Source organism: Sarcophilus harrisii, chromosome 1 (assembly GCF_902635505.1).
Source record: "Sarcophilus harrisii chromosome 1, mSarHar1.11, whole genome shotgun sequence".
Lineage (NCBI taxonomy): Eukaryota > Metazoa > Chordata > Mammalia > Dasyuromorphia > Dasyuridae > Sarcophilus > Sarcophilus harrisii.
This window is the reverse complement of record NC_045426.1, coordinates 260,694,139-260,708,635: the sequence shown is the minus strand read 5'-3', so window position 1 is coordinate 260,708,635 and position 14,497 is coordinate 260,694,139. Positions and strand designations below refer to the sequence as shown.

General features: G+C 34.5%; 1 protein-coding gene across 1 annotated transcript in view; it reads left to right on the top strand.

The window, feature by feature from the left end:
• Nucleotides 1-14,497, top strand: part of CHST12 (carbohydrate sulfotransferase 12) — an 88,806-nt gene that overhangs the window by 28,077 nt on the left and 46,232 nt on the right. The window lies entirely within an intron of this gene.

Genomic DNA, 14,497 nt, shown 5'->3' with positions numbered 1-14,497 from the left:
ATGAGAGAGTATGGAATAAAAGGCATGGACAGTGGGGTTAACTGTGGCAAAGAGGAGGACTACATTCTTCTGACTCAGCTGTTGAGAATAAGAGGGAGATGTGAGAATGTTGTAGACTTGAGAGGGGAAAGTTTGCAACTAATTACTCCAGGAGTTGGTGGCAGTTGAATGTAATAGTAAGAGATATATAAATTAAAGGATTCACATGCTGTAACAAAGGCTCAGTTGAAGTTAGCATAGCATTGTAGTGTATCCAATCAATGGGGTGTTAATAATTTCCTCTAGCAACTTACTATTTAGGGAACCTGGGAGCTTTTAAGTATGATTTTAAAAAAGTGATTTTAATTACAATACAGAATGGTGACTACACTGAAAAAGCAAGAGGAAAAGGCAGATTATGTGTAAGAAATATAAGCATACTTGTGGCACTCATAGTCTTCATTTCACTTTATCAGAATCACCACCATATTTGTATCTCCAGTGATGATCTCTGAAGAATTTTTGCCCTGGAGGGCTAGCAGCAAGATCAGTGAGTGGATGACAAGTTTGAAGAAGATAAGAAAACTACTAGGAAACTCAGGATAGAGGAAGAAAAATAAAGATAAAATAAGAAATAGCAACAGGGAAGGTAAAGAATTTAAGGAATATGAAGATTCAAATTTGGAAGGATATAAGAGGGCAAGCCCAAATCCTTTTTATTATTATTATTATTATTATAGTAACTTTTTATTGACAGAATCCATGCCAGGGTAATTTTTTTTACAACATTATCCCTTGCACTCACTTCTGTTCCGATTTTTCCCTCCCACCCTCCACCCCCTCTCCTAGATGGCAAGCAGTCCTATACATGTTAAATAAATTACAGTATATTCTAGATACAATATATGTGTGCAGATCCAAACAGTTTTCTTGTTGCACAGGGAGAATTGGATTCAGAAGTTAAAATAACCCGGGAAGAAAAACAAAAATGCAAACAGTTTACATTCATTTCCCAGTGTTTTTTCTTTGGGTGTAGCTGCTTCTGTCCATCATTGATCAATTGAAACTGAATTAGGTATCTTTTTCAAAGAAATCCACTTCCATCAGATTACATCTTCATACAGTATCGTTGTTGACGTATATAATGATCTCTTGGTTCTGCTCATTTCACTTAGTATCAGTTCATGTAATTCTCTCCAAGCCTCTCTGTATTCATCCTGCTGGTCATTTCTTACAGAACAAATCCTTTCTTTTATAGAAGAAGCAGCTGATGTTCTTCTTCTTTTTTTTTTTTTTTTTTAATTTGCATTTTTCTTTTTTTTTTCCTTTTTTCTTTTTTTTTATTTAATAGCCTTTTATTTACAGGATTTATACATGGGTAACTTTACAGCATTAACAATTGCCAGACCTCTTGTTCCAATTTTTCACCTCTTACCCCCCACCCTCCCTAGATGGCAGGATGACCAGTAGATGTTAAATATATTAAAATATAACTTAGATACACAATAAGTATACATGACCAAAACATTATTTTGCTGTACAAAAAGAATCAGACTCTGAATTATTGTACAATTGCAGCTGATGTTCTTAAGAGGGGATCAATTTTCCCAGTTTTCCACAATGAGTATTAAAACTAGGATCAGAAGTTTTTTTTTTCCTTGATAAGTCATAGATCTCCCCATTATGTCATTAGTGACATAATGAATTTGATATAATATGGGAAATGAAACTGATAGACAATATCATGAAAGGATGCAGCTTTTTAAGCTTGGAATATAATTTATTATTAATAAGTATAAATATCCCTTTTTTGATTTAAAAACTGATATTGAAGAGGGGACCCTGAAACTCTGAAAATCCTTAAAGGAGAAAATCAGGACCCTGCCCAGATAACAAGGATGAAACTGTTTGTTAGAGTTTTCATTATTGGTATAATGAATTGAAATTATATCCTTATTTACTGGTCATCTTTTATATAGTACTTTAAAATTTTATAAGATACATTCACATCCGCTATCTAATTTGATTACTCATAACAACTCTGGTAGGTTGGCTAGGTGTGCATATTCTCATCTTATAGGGGGAGAAAATAAGTTTTGAGAGACTTTGAGCTCCAGGTTGAATGACTAGTAAGTAGAGAACTGGAACTTTAATCCAGGTAACATTTCAGTATTCTCTAGTTATTATTTTTCTCTTCTTTTGAGATTTTTAGAGGATACTTCAAATTTCTGCCATCCTCCAAAAAACTGATAAAATTAGGAATTGTTACTTACTAAATTTGACTTTATATTCCCTGTATAATTTTTGAATCATTCATTTCAATAATCCAGTTTCATCTAATGAAGATATGTATCTCTTTGATTGTTTTCAGTGCTGAATTATGATGCTGAGCAGTGTTGGTGACTTAAGAGTTGCAATATAACTGAAGGATTAGTGAAACAAAATATTTTCTTTGTTCTAAATTAGATTACTTTGCTTTAAAGGAACCAAGTTAGTAAATTGTAAAGGGAGAAGGATTAATCATTTGGATCAGAGAAAGATGAAGGGGAAAGAATGTTTTGGTGGTTTGATCTGGGTTTTAGTCCTGGTTAGTAGGTTGTTAGTGATATTGGGGACATAACTTATTTATACTTTATTTTCTTCCTCTGTGAAATGAGAGGTTTAGACTAGATGATCTTTGAAATCTATGCATTAAATTAATTATGGAAGATTTTTGTCTTCTGATATCAGTAGACGAAAATTTAAACTACTGTGAGAGCATAGATGTTTGCATCTGATTGGCCCAATTTCTTACCAGAAGGCAACTTTGGAAGCTGCTTAGTACATGTATTTTTCTGGTCCCTAAAGGGAAGGTTGTATTACATCAGCTGCTTTTGTTACAACATTTATTATGGTGACCTATTGTAGACCAGTTGTGTAACCCTTTCTCATTAATTTTCTTTGTTTAATGAATTCACCATGGAAACTCTTCAGGCACTAGGGGCAAACTACTAGTGTTAGTAGTGTCCTCTGAATTCCCATCTTCAAAGGAAAATGAGGAGGTTTTACTGGTATAGTTTGAGCTTCTTAGAATGCTCCCCCACTCCATTAGGAGTTTCATTCCCTCCCTGAGAATGAAATGCAGAGGCTGCTCCTAGGAACCACATCATACTTTTGGCAGATAGTTTAGTAGGATTTGTACTGTAAAGGGAGATATTTGGTCTATTACCCCGCCCTGAAAAACAACATGGAAGTTCATGCTACCAGCTAAATTGTGGAATTCTGATTACTTTCAAAATGGGTTACAGGGCTATATTCCATCCCCAGAATAATTCTTTAAACTTAATATAAGATTTGAACAGAAGTATAATTGCTTTAGTGTGTATGATTACTTTGTTACTCAACATTGTCATTTTGGTAATCTTAGAGATGAACAAACAATAGGTAAATTCAAGTCTCAGCTTAATCACTTAGTAGTTGTATAATTAGAGGGTGACAGAAAATTGTGGATATAATTATTTTTAAAAATGAGAGAAAATTATTCATAACAAATGCTACTTGTGTGACACCCTTAATGATCCTAATAATTATGTCAGAATTTCAGTAATGTCTTATGTTTCTATTATTGTAAACTCTGGAAACTAATAACCAAAGAGTCAAAGAGATTTGGTAATTGCTGTTAACTCCAAGATACCAAAGAACTAACATAGGTTATAAGCAAAAAGCTTTCTTTATTCCACTGGGGGAAGGAAATCAGATATGTATCAGTACCTCCTTTATTTAGTAGGAGATCCAAGGCAGTAAGACTAACGCTTGATTTATACATTTGTGGTTAGACAAAGTATCAAATAATGTAGTATAGCAACAGTGGTAAGTCATAACAGCAATAATGAGACAAGGCTGTCTAGTGACAAAAAGTCCATTCATGGCAGGGTTTCATATCTGGGCCTGTTGGTACTTGCCTGAACTCAGTGACCATCAGTCTGTGATTTAGTTGTAGCACTGCAACTAAATTCAGAGGATGAGTGCAAAAGATTGTTGTTATACCAAACACAGCTTGCTTGTTGAGCCTTAACTCTGAAAAACAAGGTGTCTCCTAATAGTAAAAAGAGAGGGATGGTCTTGGATTCTGACAATTTTTACTGTTGATTAGATTGAGCTGAACTAAATCTGACATCCCCCATACCAGAGAAAACCTTATTGTTGTTCTTTATCCTTCCTTCTCAAAGAGGACTGATGACATCAGGAGAATGATGTCTTGATTTATAAGTGAGTTGGATGTAAATGAGGTAGAACTGTGCAAAATCATCAGTCCCATTCTTTCCTCCCGAATCATCCAAGTTAAGTGGCAAGACAACTGGACAGGGTCTAGGAGACTTTGGCTTTTTGAAACTACAGTCTTTCCAGCATCTCTGTTTGTCTGAAGGCAAGGCGCATCCAGTAGTTAAAGGCTAGGCAAGAATTGAGGTAAAAATGACTGACTCTGCCTGCATGAAAGAATCAATTAGGAAGAACAAGATCTTCCAGAATTTCTGATCAGAACAGAAACATTGCTATCTATATTCACCTTGAGCCATCTTGTTGTTGTTTGAATTTTGTTCTCAAAAAGTACCATGATATCAGGGAGGAGATGCTGTGACATGTGAGTGAATTGGATTTAAGTCAGGGAAAGCTGTACAAGGGAGGGCTGCCTCACTTTCTCCTCCAGAGCCATCTGGGTCCAGTGGCCAAATATAGATCAGGAGGACTAGAGATGGCCTTGGATGAAATGGAAGACCTTGGCCTTTTTAAGCTAAGGTCTTCAACAGATTTTACTCTTGAGTCTTGGGCTGGATGGAGCTCACTATTAATCAGAGTGAATAGGATGAAAAGGAATAGTCAAGGAGTTCTATTTGAATCCCAATGGGCTTTATCAAAGCTTTGTTTTCCAGAGCTACAGCTCAGGAAATCATAAATGGATACTACATGAGACAAAAGAGTAATTCTTCCAGTTTAAAAAAGAATATGTAGGGAGGAAAATCTAGCTCTCAAATCCCAAGAGGCCTTGTTGAGGTATAATTTATTAATTAAATTTATATTTCTTAGGATAGAGCACCACATATAAGGGTATGACTTACCACGTGAACAGAGGAAGAGGAAGAGGAGAAAGGGGAAGAGAGCTAAAGGAACTTCCCTTAAACTAGATCTCAGCTTTTAATGGCCTTGCCCCTTTCTGTTGGGATTCATGGCAGGAAGGGCAGAACAGTCAGAACAAATGGTTTTCCTTGCCTAGATTGTCAAAGGCCATTGGGGGGGTCTGATGACCAGGCCTTGCTACCTCATATTCCCTCTTCCTCCCCTTGTATGGGTCTTGGAATTGGAAAATACATAGTGCTATTTGTACTCATGGAATATTCCCCAGGTTGGCAGGTTTTCTATCTGTCATCTCAATTAAAGATACTTTTATTCCTCAACTCATGGCTTTGATTCATTTCAGGATTTGATAAGGGATAAGTCTGAGCCTCAGTTTCTTCATCTTTAAAATAATGATAATATTTACATAGCTTCCCTCACAGGGTGATAGTGAAACAAGCACTTGGTAAACTGAAAAGCATTATATAAATAGTAATAAACACATATTAAAAGAACATTTATTAATGAAGAGAATCAGAATTTAAAAGGGACCTCAGAGGTCATCTAGACCAACCTATACATGAAAAAGAAGACTCTATAGCATATAGGATCAGTACTCTTCTAGCCTTGAAAAATGACAGTGAGGGAGATCCATTCTTTACCAAGGCTACCTTTTTTGGATCTCTCTAATCATTGAAATACTTTTACTTACTCAGAAATCAATCTCATCGAAATTTTCACCTAATGCTTCTATTTTTGTCCTATAAACATGAACAGGATAGCTGTAATCCCCCTTGTGCATGGCAACCCTTCAAACACTTTGAAGGCAAGCCATCATATCACTCCTAAGTCTTCATTCAGCTGCATGATGTTGAGCATGATTGTTGCCCTTTCACTATCCTTCCATTTTATCAATGTCCTTATTAAGAAAGACGAATCCAGAGTAGATCATGGTACTCCAGATGTCATGTATACAGGGTAGCATAATATGAGAATATAATCTTTCTCCTGGACATATATGTCTTAATGTGGCTCAGACATTTCATGAATTAGCTTTTGGGGTTACTGTGTATGATAATATTAATGGGGGAGCACTCATACAGTGCTTTGAGGTGTGCAAGTGTTTCATCTACATTCTCAGTTAACCCTTACAGCAACCCTATAAGGAGGTGCTATCATTTCCATTTTACAGAAATGAATATTCAGAGACTAACCTCTGACTTGTTTGATATACAGGGTTATATAAATAGATATTTCAGTAAAAAATCCAAACTATGTGCCCATTGTGAATATATATATAATTACATATATAGACAATTACTTAGTATTATGAAATGTCATAAACATTTCCTTCCTTTGCCAAAATCTAATGACTAGAGCAAATGTAGCCCAAGCACCGTTCCAAACACCATCCATTCAATGGATTCAACAGAGCAGAGAAATGGATTAAATAAATAGTAGACCATTCTTTCCTTGGGATGCTGTACTTTTTGTTGGCTTGTTTGGCTCATAAATTTTAAATGATGAGAGTTGCCATGAGACCCAAGTAATGGGGGAAAGATGACACTTGGTTTGTATTCAGGTATGTTTTTTTTTTTTTTAACCTTGTTTGTTTCTGCAAGGCATTATCCATCTTTTTAAGGAAAGAGAATGATTTTTCTTGTGCATCTTGGTTTAAGTTACTTTACTTGATTGCCTTAGTTTACCTTCTGGGCTATATTTATCCACTTTAACAGTACTACCAGACTTTTTGTATTAATATTTGTTAAATGAATTTTGAAAATGATGTATGAACAGAATTCATTTCTTGTTTACATGCTGCTTATTTTTAGAATGGAGGTTTGAAGCATTGGGCAACAGCTGTGGATTAAAGAGTTTGTATATTGGCAATGGGAGGGGAACTTGAATTACTTTTTAAAAGCATAGCCCAAGTACAACTGACCAATCTAGTCACTAAGGCATAATAGACTTTAAATATTAAATTCTGTGCCTCCTCCTGTGTTTGAAGGAAAGTTATTCATTTTTTCTTTGTGATTCCATTTTCTTCTTTTGATAAAGTCAGGGATACTTCACAAGTATACTGTAAGAGACAAAGTTATTCTCCCTTTAAAAGAGCCTTGAATAAAAAGGGCCAACATCATCTAGAAATCAGGATTGCAAAGCAGAGATATTTATCTAAGACTGCTACCTAACATTTCTATTTTTTTTTTTTCCCAATTCATTCTGTATAGTACTATTACCTGCTACTGAGCTTAGTGGTGGATAATAGATGTCAATTAGCCTGGCTTATATGTCCCAAAAGTGAATGTCTAAGCTCTTAAGTATCAAGAGCTCATGTTAGGAGGGTGTGTTAACCTTGGTCATCAAAAGAAAGCCCAGCCCACTGAGGTCTCAAGAATTCCCACAGTCCCCAGAGAACAAGCCAAACCAGGAAGGAAAGAATGTTTGTATGTGTGTCAGAGCTTTATTTAGCATTTGATGTCTGGGCCAACATCCAGACTCTCCCAGATGTTAAAAACAAAACAGCTGCAGCTTTTCTATGTTCTCACCCAGTGGTGAGTGATCTTTCTTCCCTGTTTTATAAGAGTAACAGGAAGCTTTTGGTTTATCTGTTACCTCCAGTTAACAGAGCAAAGGGAAATTAGTCTTTCATTTTCCAATTCTTCTATTACAATGCTAAAGTTACATATTTAAAGCAAATTTATAGAGATTTTAAATGCTCAGTGAAAGCCAAATGATTAAAAATTTAATCTTCTCTTGCAGGAATAATAATAATAAACATTCATATATCCCTTTAAAGTTTGTAAAATGCTTTATATAGATTATCTTCTTAGAACCTTACAACTTCCTTATGGGGGAGATGCTAAAAATATTCTTCTTACTTGATGGGTGGGTAAACCAAGGCTCAGAGAGGTTAGAATGATGTATTCATGATCTTATGAGTAATAAATAACCAGAAGCAGGATTTGGATGTGAGTCTCTTGGTCATAAATTCAAAGTTCTTTCTATTTTATCAAGCTGCTTCTCATGTACAAAATTCTAGTACCCAAGATAAGAAAGGTTGTGCAAATCTGCTTTTTCCCCCTTCCTTTCAGAATAGTGTTTCTAAAACTTTAGTTTTCAGTATCTTTATGCTATTAAAAACTATTGAGGATATCTGCATAAACAGTTTTAAGTTTATAGGTATTTACCATAGAAATAAAAACTAATTTTGAATTTGTAGACTCCCCGAAAGACCTTCAGAGAACCCCTAGATTCTCTGGACCACACTTTTTGAGAACCACTATTTTAGAACATAATGTAATGTCATTTATCTTTTTTTCATTTAAGATTTCAATATAATTTCTTTACTTGCGGGGCTTATGGTGTTGAAAAACTTTGACTTGAATACCTGAAAAATGAAACTATGATTACTTTGAATTTGATAAAGATAGTTTTAAATAATTAGGGAATTATTAATTGCTCATTGATAGGTTAGTATAATAAAAATGACAATACTACAAAATTAATTTGCTTCTTCAGTGCCAATTCATCTAGAGGAACAAAAGGTCAAGAATTTCAGGGGAAATAATGAAAAAGGTGTGAAGGAAAAAGGCTTAGCAATGCCACATCTTTAACTATGTCACAGAGTAATGATCATTGGAACTATTTGATATTTGATTAAAACAAAATTTACCAGTGGAATAGATTAGTTACACAATACACAGAAGTAAATGAATAGTTAGCTTCACTTTACTGTCTCTATTTCCTCATCTGCAAAATGAGAATGATAAGCCCCTACCTCTGAAGGTTATGAATATAAAATGAGATATTTGTAACATTTTGCAAACCACAAGATGTTATATAAAGACTAGCTATTGTTATTGCTACTTCTAATAAAAATAATAAAAATCCAAAGATCTCAGATTCTGTTTGACAAAAAATATCTGGGAAATGAAGTTGGTATTGTACCACCATCTTATACTATATCCCAAGATAAGTTCCAAATGGATACATAACTATGAAATGTCACTATAAATTAGAGTAGCAACTATGAACTAGAGAAGAATTCATGACCAAATAAGAGAATCCCAGAAAACAAAACAGACAATTTTGATTACATAAAGATGAATTTTTTGATACAAAATGCACCTAAAATTAAAAGGGAAGCAGTTAACTAGGAAAAAAAAATTTGCAGCAAATTTCTCAGCTAAAGTCTGATATCTAAGATAAATAATCAATTCAAATACATAAGAATAAGAGCCATTCTCCATTGATGAATGGTCAGTGGACATGAACAGGTAGAACTTCAAGCTGTCAAGTTATCTGAAAAAAGTGCTCCAACTCAATAATTAAATAAATGTAAGCTAAGATAATTCTAAGGTTTCATGTCTTGTTCATCAGATTGGCAAAAATAAGAAAGATAATTGGGTTGTGGGATTACAGGTATACTAATGCATTGTTTTTGAACCTGAATTGGTTCTGCCTCTCTTGAAAACAATTTGGAACTTTGCCCACACCCATAAAATTACCAATTTTTGCATATATTTTGACCCAACAATACCTTTGAGATCATTACCCCAATGAGATGCAATTATCAACCATGATTTCAGAGAGCAAATGATGAATTACAATGATGATGAATCAAAGTGATTGAAGGCATAGAATGAGACATGCCTGTTCAATTTCAGGATGTTGGGAGTGTTTTGTCTGAGTATAGTTCTTTATGCCAACTTTAGCACAAGAATTTTGGGTTGTCTTTCTCCTTCCCCCACCTCCAGTTTAGAGAGAAGGCTAACAATAGAGCCTCAAAAGAAAAGAAAAGAAAGAATTTTTAACATTTTAAAATACACAAAAAATGAACAAAAAGTTCAGAAACAGATGAACAGGATAGTTTTGAAAATTACATATTGAATTAAGTATTTAAAAAGAAAAGCAAACTATATATAATAATTGTTTTATGTTAAGTCCTTATAATCTGCTCTGTTTTGAATATGGAAATGCTAATTTTGTTTTGTGTTAAGATCAGAATAAATTTTTTTCCAGAAGAATGATGTTTTCATTTATAGAACTTGATAAATCAAGAGGAAATGATTTGCAGTGTTAGAGAAGAGAGAATAAGGTTTGTTTTAGATATTTGTCATTGGAATATATAGGTGGAAATGTCCAGTTGGAAATCTGAAATTTGAGAAAGAAGTCAGGGTTGTAGAAATGGATTTTGGAGCCATATACACAGATATAATAGTTATTAGCATAGTTATTATAAGGGAGTAAATAAGAGGGAGCATATGTAGAGAAGTATAACTGGAACTTTAAGGATATTGATTTTTTAAAATATTAATTAAATTTCTTGATGCCAGCTCTCCCAACCCTTTGATAAAAAGAAGCACAATTAAGTAAAATAGACCAGCACATTGACCATATCTAACAGTATATACTTTATTCCATATCTATAGTCTTACTCTTCTTTGTGGAGAAAAGGGAGATATATTTCACCATCAGTCCTTTGGAGTCAGTCTAGTCATTGTATTGTATTGATTTCAGTTCAGATTTTTTTTAAAAAAGATGTACCCATCTACGGTTATCTCTCATATTCAAGCTCCTCAGAAAGCTTCTCGTTGGGTTATAGTGCTCTCAAAACTATAACTCACATGCTTCCTTCAATGTGTTTACTTTTATTTACCAGAGAACATAGATTAAACAAAAAGACAAACAGCATAACAATAATAAAGTGATACGAAAACATCCTTTCACCTCTACATAGTGCAGGGCTTCTTAATTTTTTTCCATTTAAAACGACTTTTTGTCTAAGAAATTTTTATGTGACCCTGGGTAAAAAATGTATAAAATAGGTACACAAATCAAACATTTACTGATAATAATTTTGTAACCTCCACATTTAGTTACAAGACCCCATATGGGATCACAAACCACAGTTTAAGAAGCTGGAACACAAGAGAATATTCTCTCCCATTAGTTACTATTTTCCCCAATAGCATAGACTGGAGATGTGTAACCAGAGAACATGTACACAGGGAATACAGATGACTACCATACAAATAGGAGACATGTGTGGCCAGGGCCCGTACCTTGCCAGAGTGGCTCATACCTCTGATTCTGAGATGTTGCTGGTGTCTTTTGGTAGTATTATCATAGTGCTATCTGCTGTGTTATAGGCTTTTCTAAGTCCATTATTCCTTCTAGTTTTGTGGTCTCCATGCTGTTCTTTCTGCTACCATTTTCTGGGCTTCCTGTTTTCAGGGCCACCTGCGAGGATTTCCATTTGCAGAGGAATAGTGCTTAGACAACCTTTCCCAGAAAAGAGCCATAATAGCCATAACTGTTATGACTACCTGACCAGGAAAGCCAGTTGAAGTGCCCTAGACTGAGATTGTCAATTCTTGATTGCCTATGCCTGATGCTAATTCAAAAGTCTATGATTTTAGATGGCTCCTTGGCTTGAAGTTGAAAAATTCCTGGAACTCCCATATAAACTTTTAGGGATATCATGTACACCCCAAATAATTTTTGGGGTTTCAGTATGGCATCCTTCTCTTTGTTTTTTGGTCAACTAGAAGAAAACATTTCTTCCATAATATTCTTCCCTGGGATATCAGAACAGCTGTTAGAAACAGAATACTGGATTGGACAGGTCACTGGTCTGACTCATCAAATTTGTTATTACGTATTTTATAATCCAGATATTTGTCCCCAAGCAATCCAAGTGTTGTAATGAAATTTTAGTTTGAAGCAGTTTTCAAAACATTTTGGTTTTTAAAAATAATTTACATTAAAGGTTTTGTTTCAAATTGGTCTTTTCCCAAAATATTTTGACTACAATGAGGTTTCCAGAATATTTTTGCTTGAAAAATTTTGTAGCTACAAAGTTAATTTTTAAAATGTTTAGGTTTCAAACTGTCTTGAATTTAGAATGGTTTGGATTTCTAAAAGGTTTGGTTGAAAAATGTTTTGACTCCAAAATGTGTTTTTTTTTTTAAACATATTCTTTTGGATATGCTTTGGTAGTTGGGTAATGATAAGATACTGAAATGAAGAAAATGATGGCAGACTATTCCCAGGATGAAGACTTATTCTGAGTAAGTTTTCCTTGTTTTTCTTGTAGGCTTATAAGAATGGGATTTAAGAACTGAAAAAATGTAGTATAGTGAAAAGAGCAATGAATTTGAATCAGAGGTACTATGTTCAAATCCTGGTTCTGCTGCAAAATTATTTCTGTGATTGTAGAGAAATCAATGCACCTTTCTGTGCCTGAGTTTCCTTACTTGTAAAATGAAGGGATTAAAATAGATGATCTCTGAGATCATTTCATCTCCAAATTTATGAATTTCTTATGTGGAAATGGTCTTGGGCCAGGAATTTTAAAACCATTTTAAGGTTTGGAAAAATGCATGAAGATGGTTTTAGGATGAATCATTTGAGGTGTCTTTAATCGTAAGATCATAAAATTTCAGAATATTAGAGTTGGAAGGGATTTTTAAAAAATAATTATAACTTTTTATTGACAGAACCCATGCCTGGGAAATTTTTTTATTTTTTAAAATTTTATTTAATAGTCTTTTATTTACAGGTTATATGCATGGGTAACTTTACAGCATTAACAATTGTCAAACCTCTTGTTCCAATTTTTCACCTCTTACCCCCCCCCCCTCCCAGATTCAGGATGACCAGTAGATTTAAATATATTAAAATATAAATTAGATACACAATAAGTATACATAAAAACCTTATTTTTTACAAAAGAATCAGACTCTGAAATATTGTACAATTAGCTTGAAGGAAATCAAAAATGCAGGTGGGCATAAATATAGGATTGGGGTTCAATGTAATGGTTTTAGTCATCACCAGAGTTCTTTCTCTAGGTGGCTAGTTCAGTTCATTACTACTCCATTGGAAATCTTTGGTTGATCTTGCTGAGGATGGCCAGGTCCATCAGAACTGGTCATCATATAGTAATTGTTGAAGTATATAATGATCTCCTGGTCCTGCTCATTTCACTCAGCATCAGTTCGTGTAAGTCTCTCCAGGCCTTTCTGAAATCATCTTGTTGGTCAGTAATTTTTTTTTTTTACAACATTATCCCTTGTACTCACTTCTGTTCCAACTTTTCCCTCCTTCCCTCCACCCCTCCCCAGATGGCAAGCAGTCCTATACATCTTAAATATGTCACAGTATATCCTAGATACAATATATGTGTGCAGAAACGAACAGTTTTCTTATTGCATAGGAAGAATTGGATTCAGAAGATAAAAATAACCCGGGAAGAAAAACAAAAATGCAAACAGTTTACATTCATTTCCCAGTGTTCTTTCTTTGGGTGTAGCTGCTTCTGTCCATCATTGATCAATTGAAACTGAATTAGATCTTCTCTTTGTCAATGAAATACACTTCCATCAGAATACATCTTCATACAGTATCGTTGTTGAAGTATATAATCTCCTGGTTCTGCTCATTTCACTTAGTATCAGTTCATGTAAGTCTCTCCAAGCCTGTCTGTATTCATCCTGCTGGTCATTTCTTTTTTCTTTTCTTTTTCTTTTTTTTTATTTAATAGCCTTTTATTTACAGGTTATATGTATGGGTAACTTTACAGCATTGACAATTGCCAAACCTATTGTTCCAGTTTTCCCCCACTTTCCCCCACCTGCTCCCCCAGATGGCAAGATGACCAGTAGATGTTAAATATATTAAAGTATAAATTAGATACACAATAAGTATACAGGACCAAACCGTTATTTTGCTGTACAAAAAGAATCAGACTCTGAAATATTGTACAATTAGCCTGTGAAGGAAATCAAAAATGCAGGTGGGCAAAAATATGGAGATTGGGAATTCAATGTAATGGTTCTTAGTCATCTCCCAGAGTTCTTTCGCTGGGCGTAGCTGGTTCAGTTCATTACTGCTCCATTGGAAGTGATTTGGTTGATCACATTGTTGAAGATGGCCAAGTCCATCAGAATTGGTCATTATATAATATTGTTCTTGAAGTATATAATGATCTCTTGGCCCTGCTTATTTCACTCAGCATCAGTTCATGTAAGTCTCTCCAGGCCTTTCTGAAATCTTCCTGTTGGTCATTTCTTACAGAACAATAATATTCCATAATATTCATATGCCACAATTTATTCAGCTATTCTCCAACTGATGGCATCCACTCATTTTCAGTTTCTAGCCACTACAAAGAGGGCTGCCACAAACATTCTTGCACATAGGTCCTTTCCCTTCTTTATGATCTCTTTGGGATATAAGCCCAAGTAGTAACACTGCTGGATCAAAGGTATGCACAATTTGATAACTTTTGAGCATAGTTAAACTGCTCTCAGAATGGTTGGATTCATTCCAACTCCAAACAATGTATCCGTGTCCCAGTTTTCCATCCCCTCCAACAATCATCATTATTTTTTCCTGTCATCTTAGCCAATCTGACAGG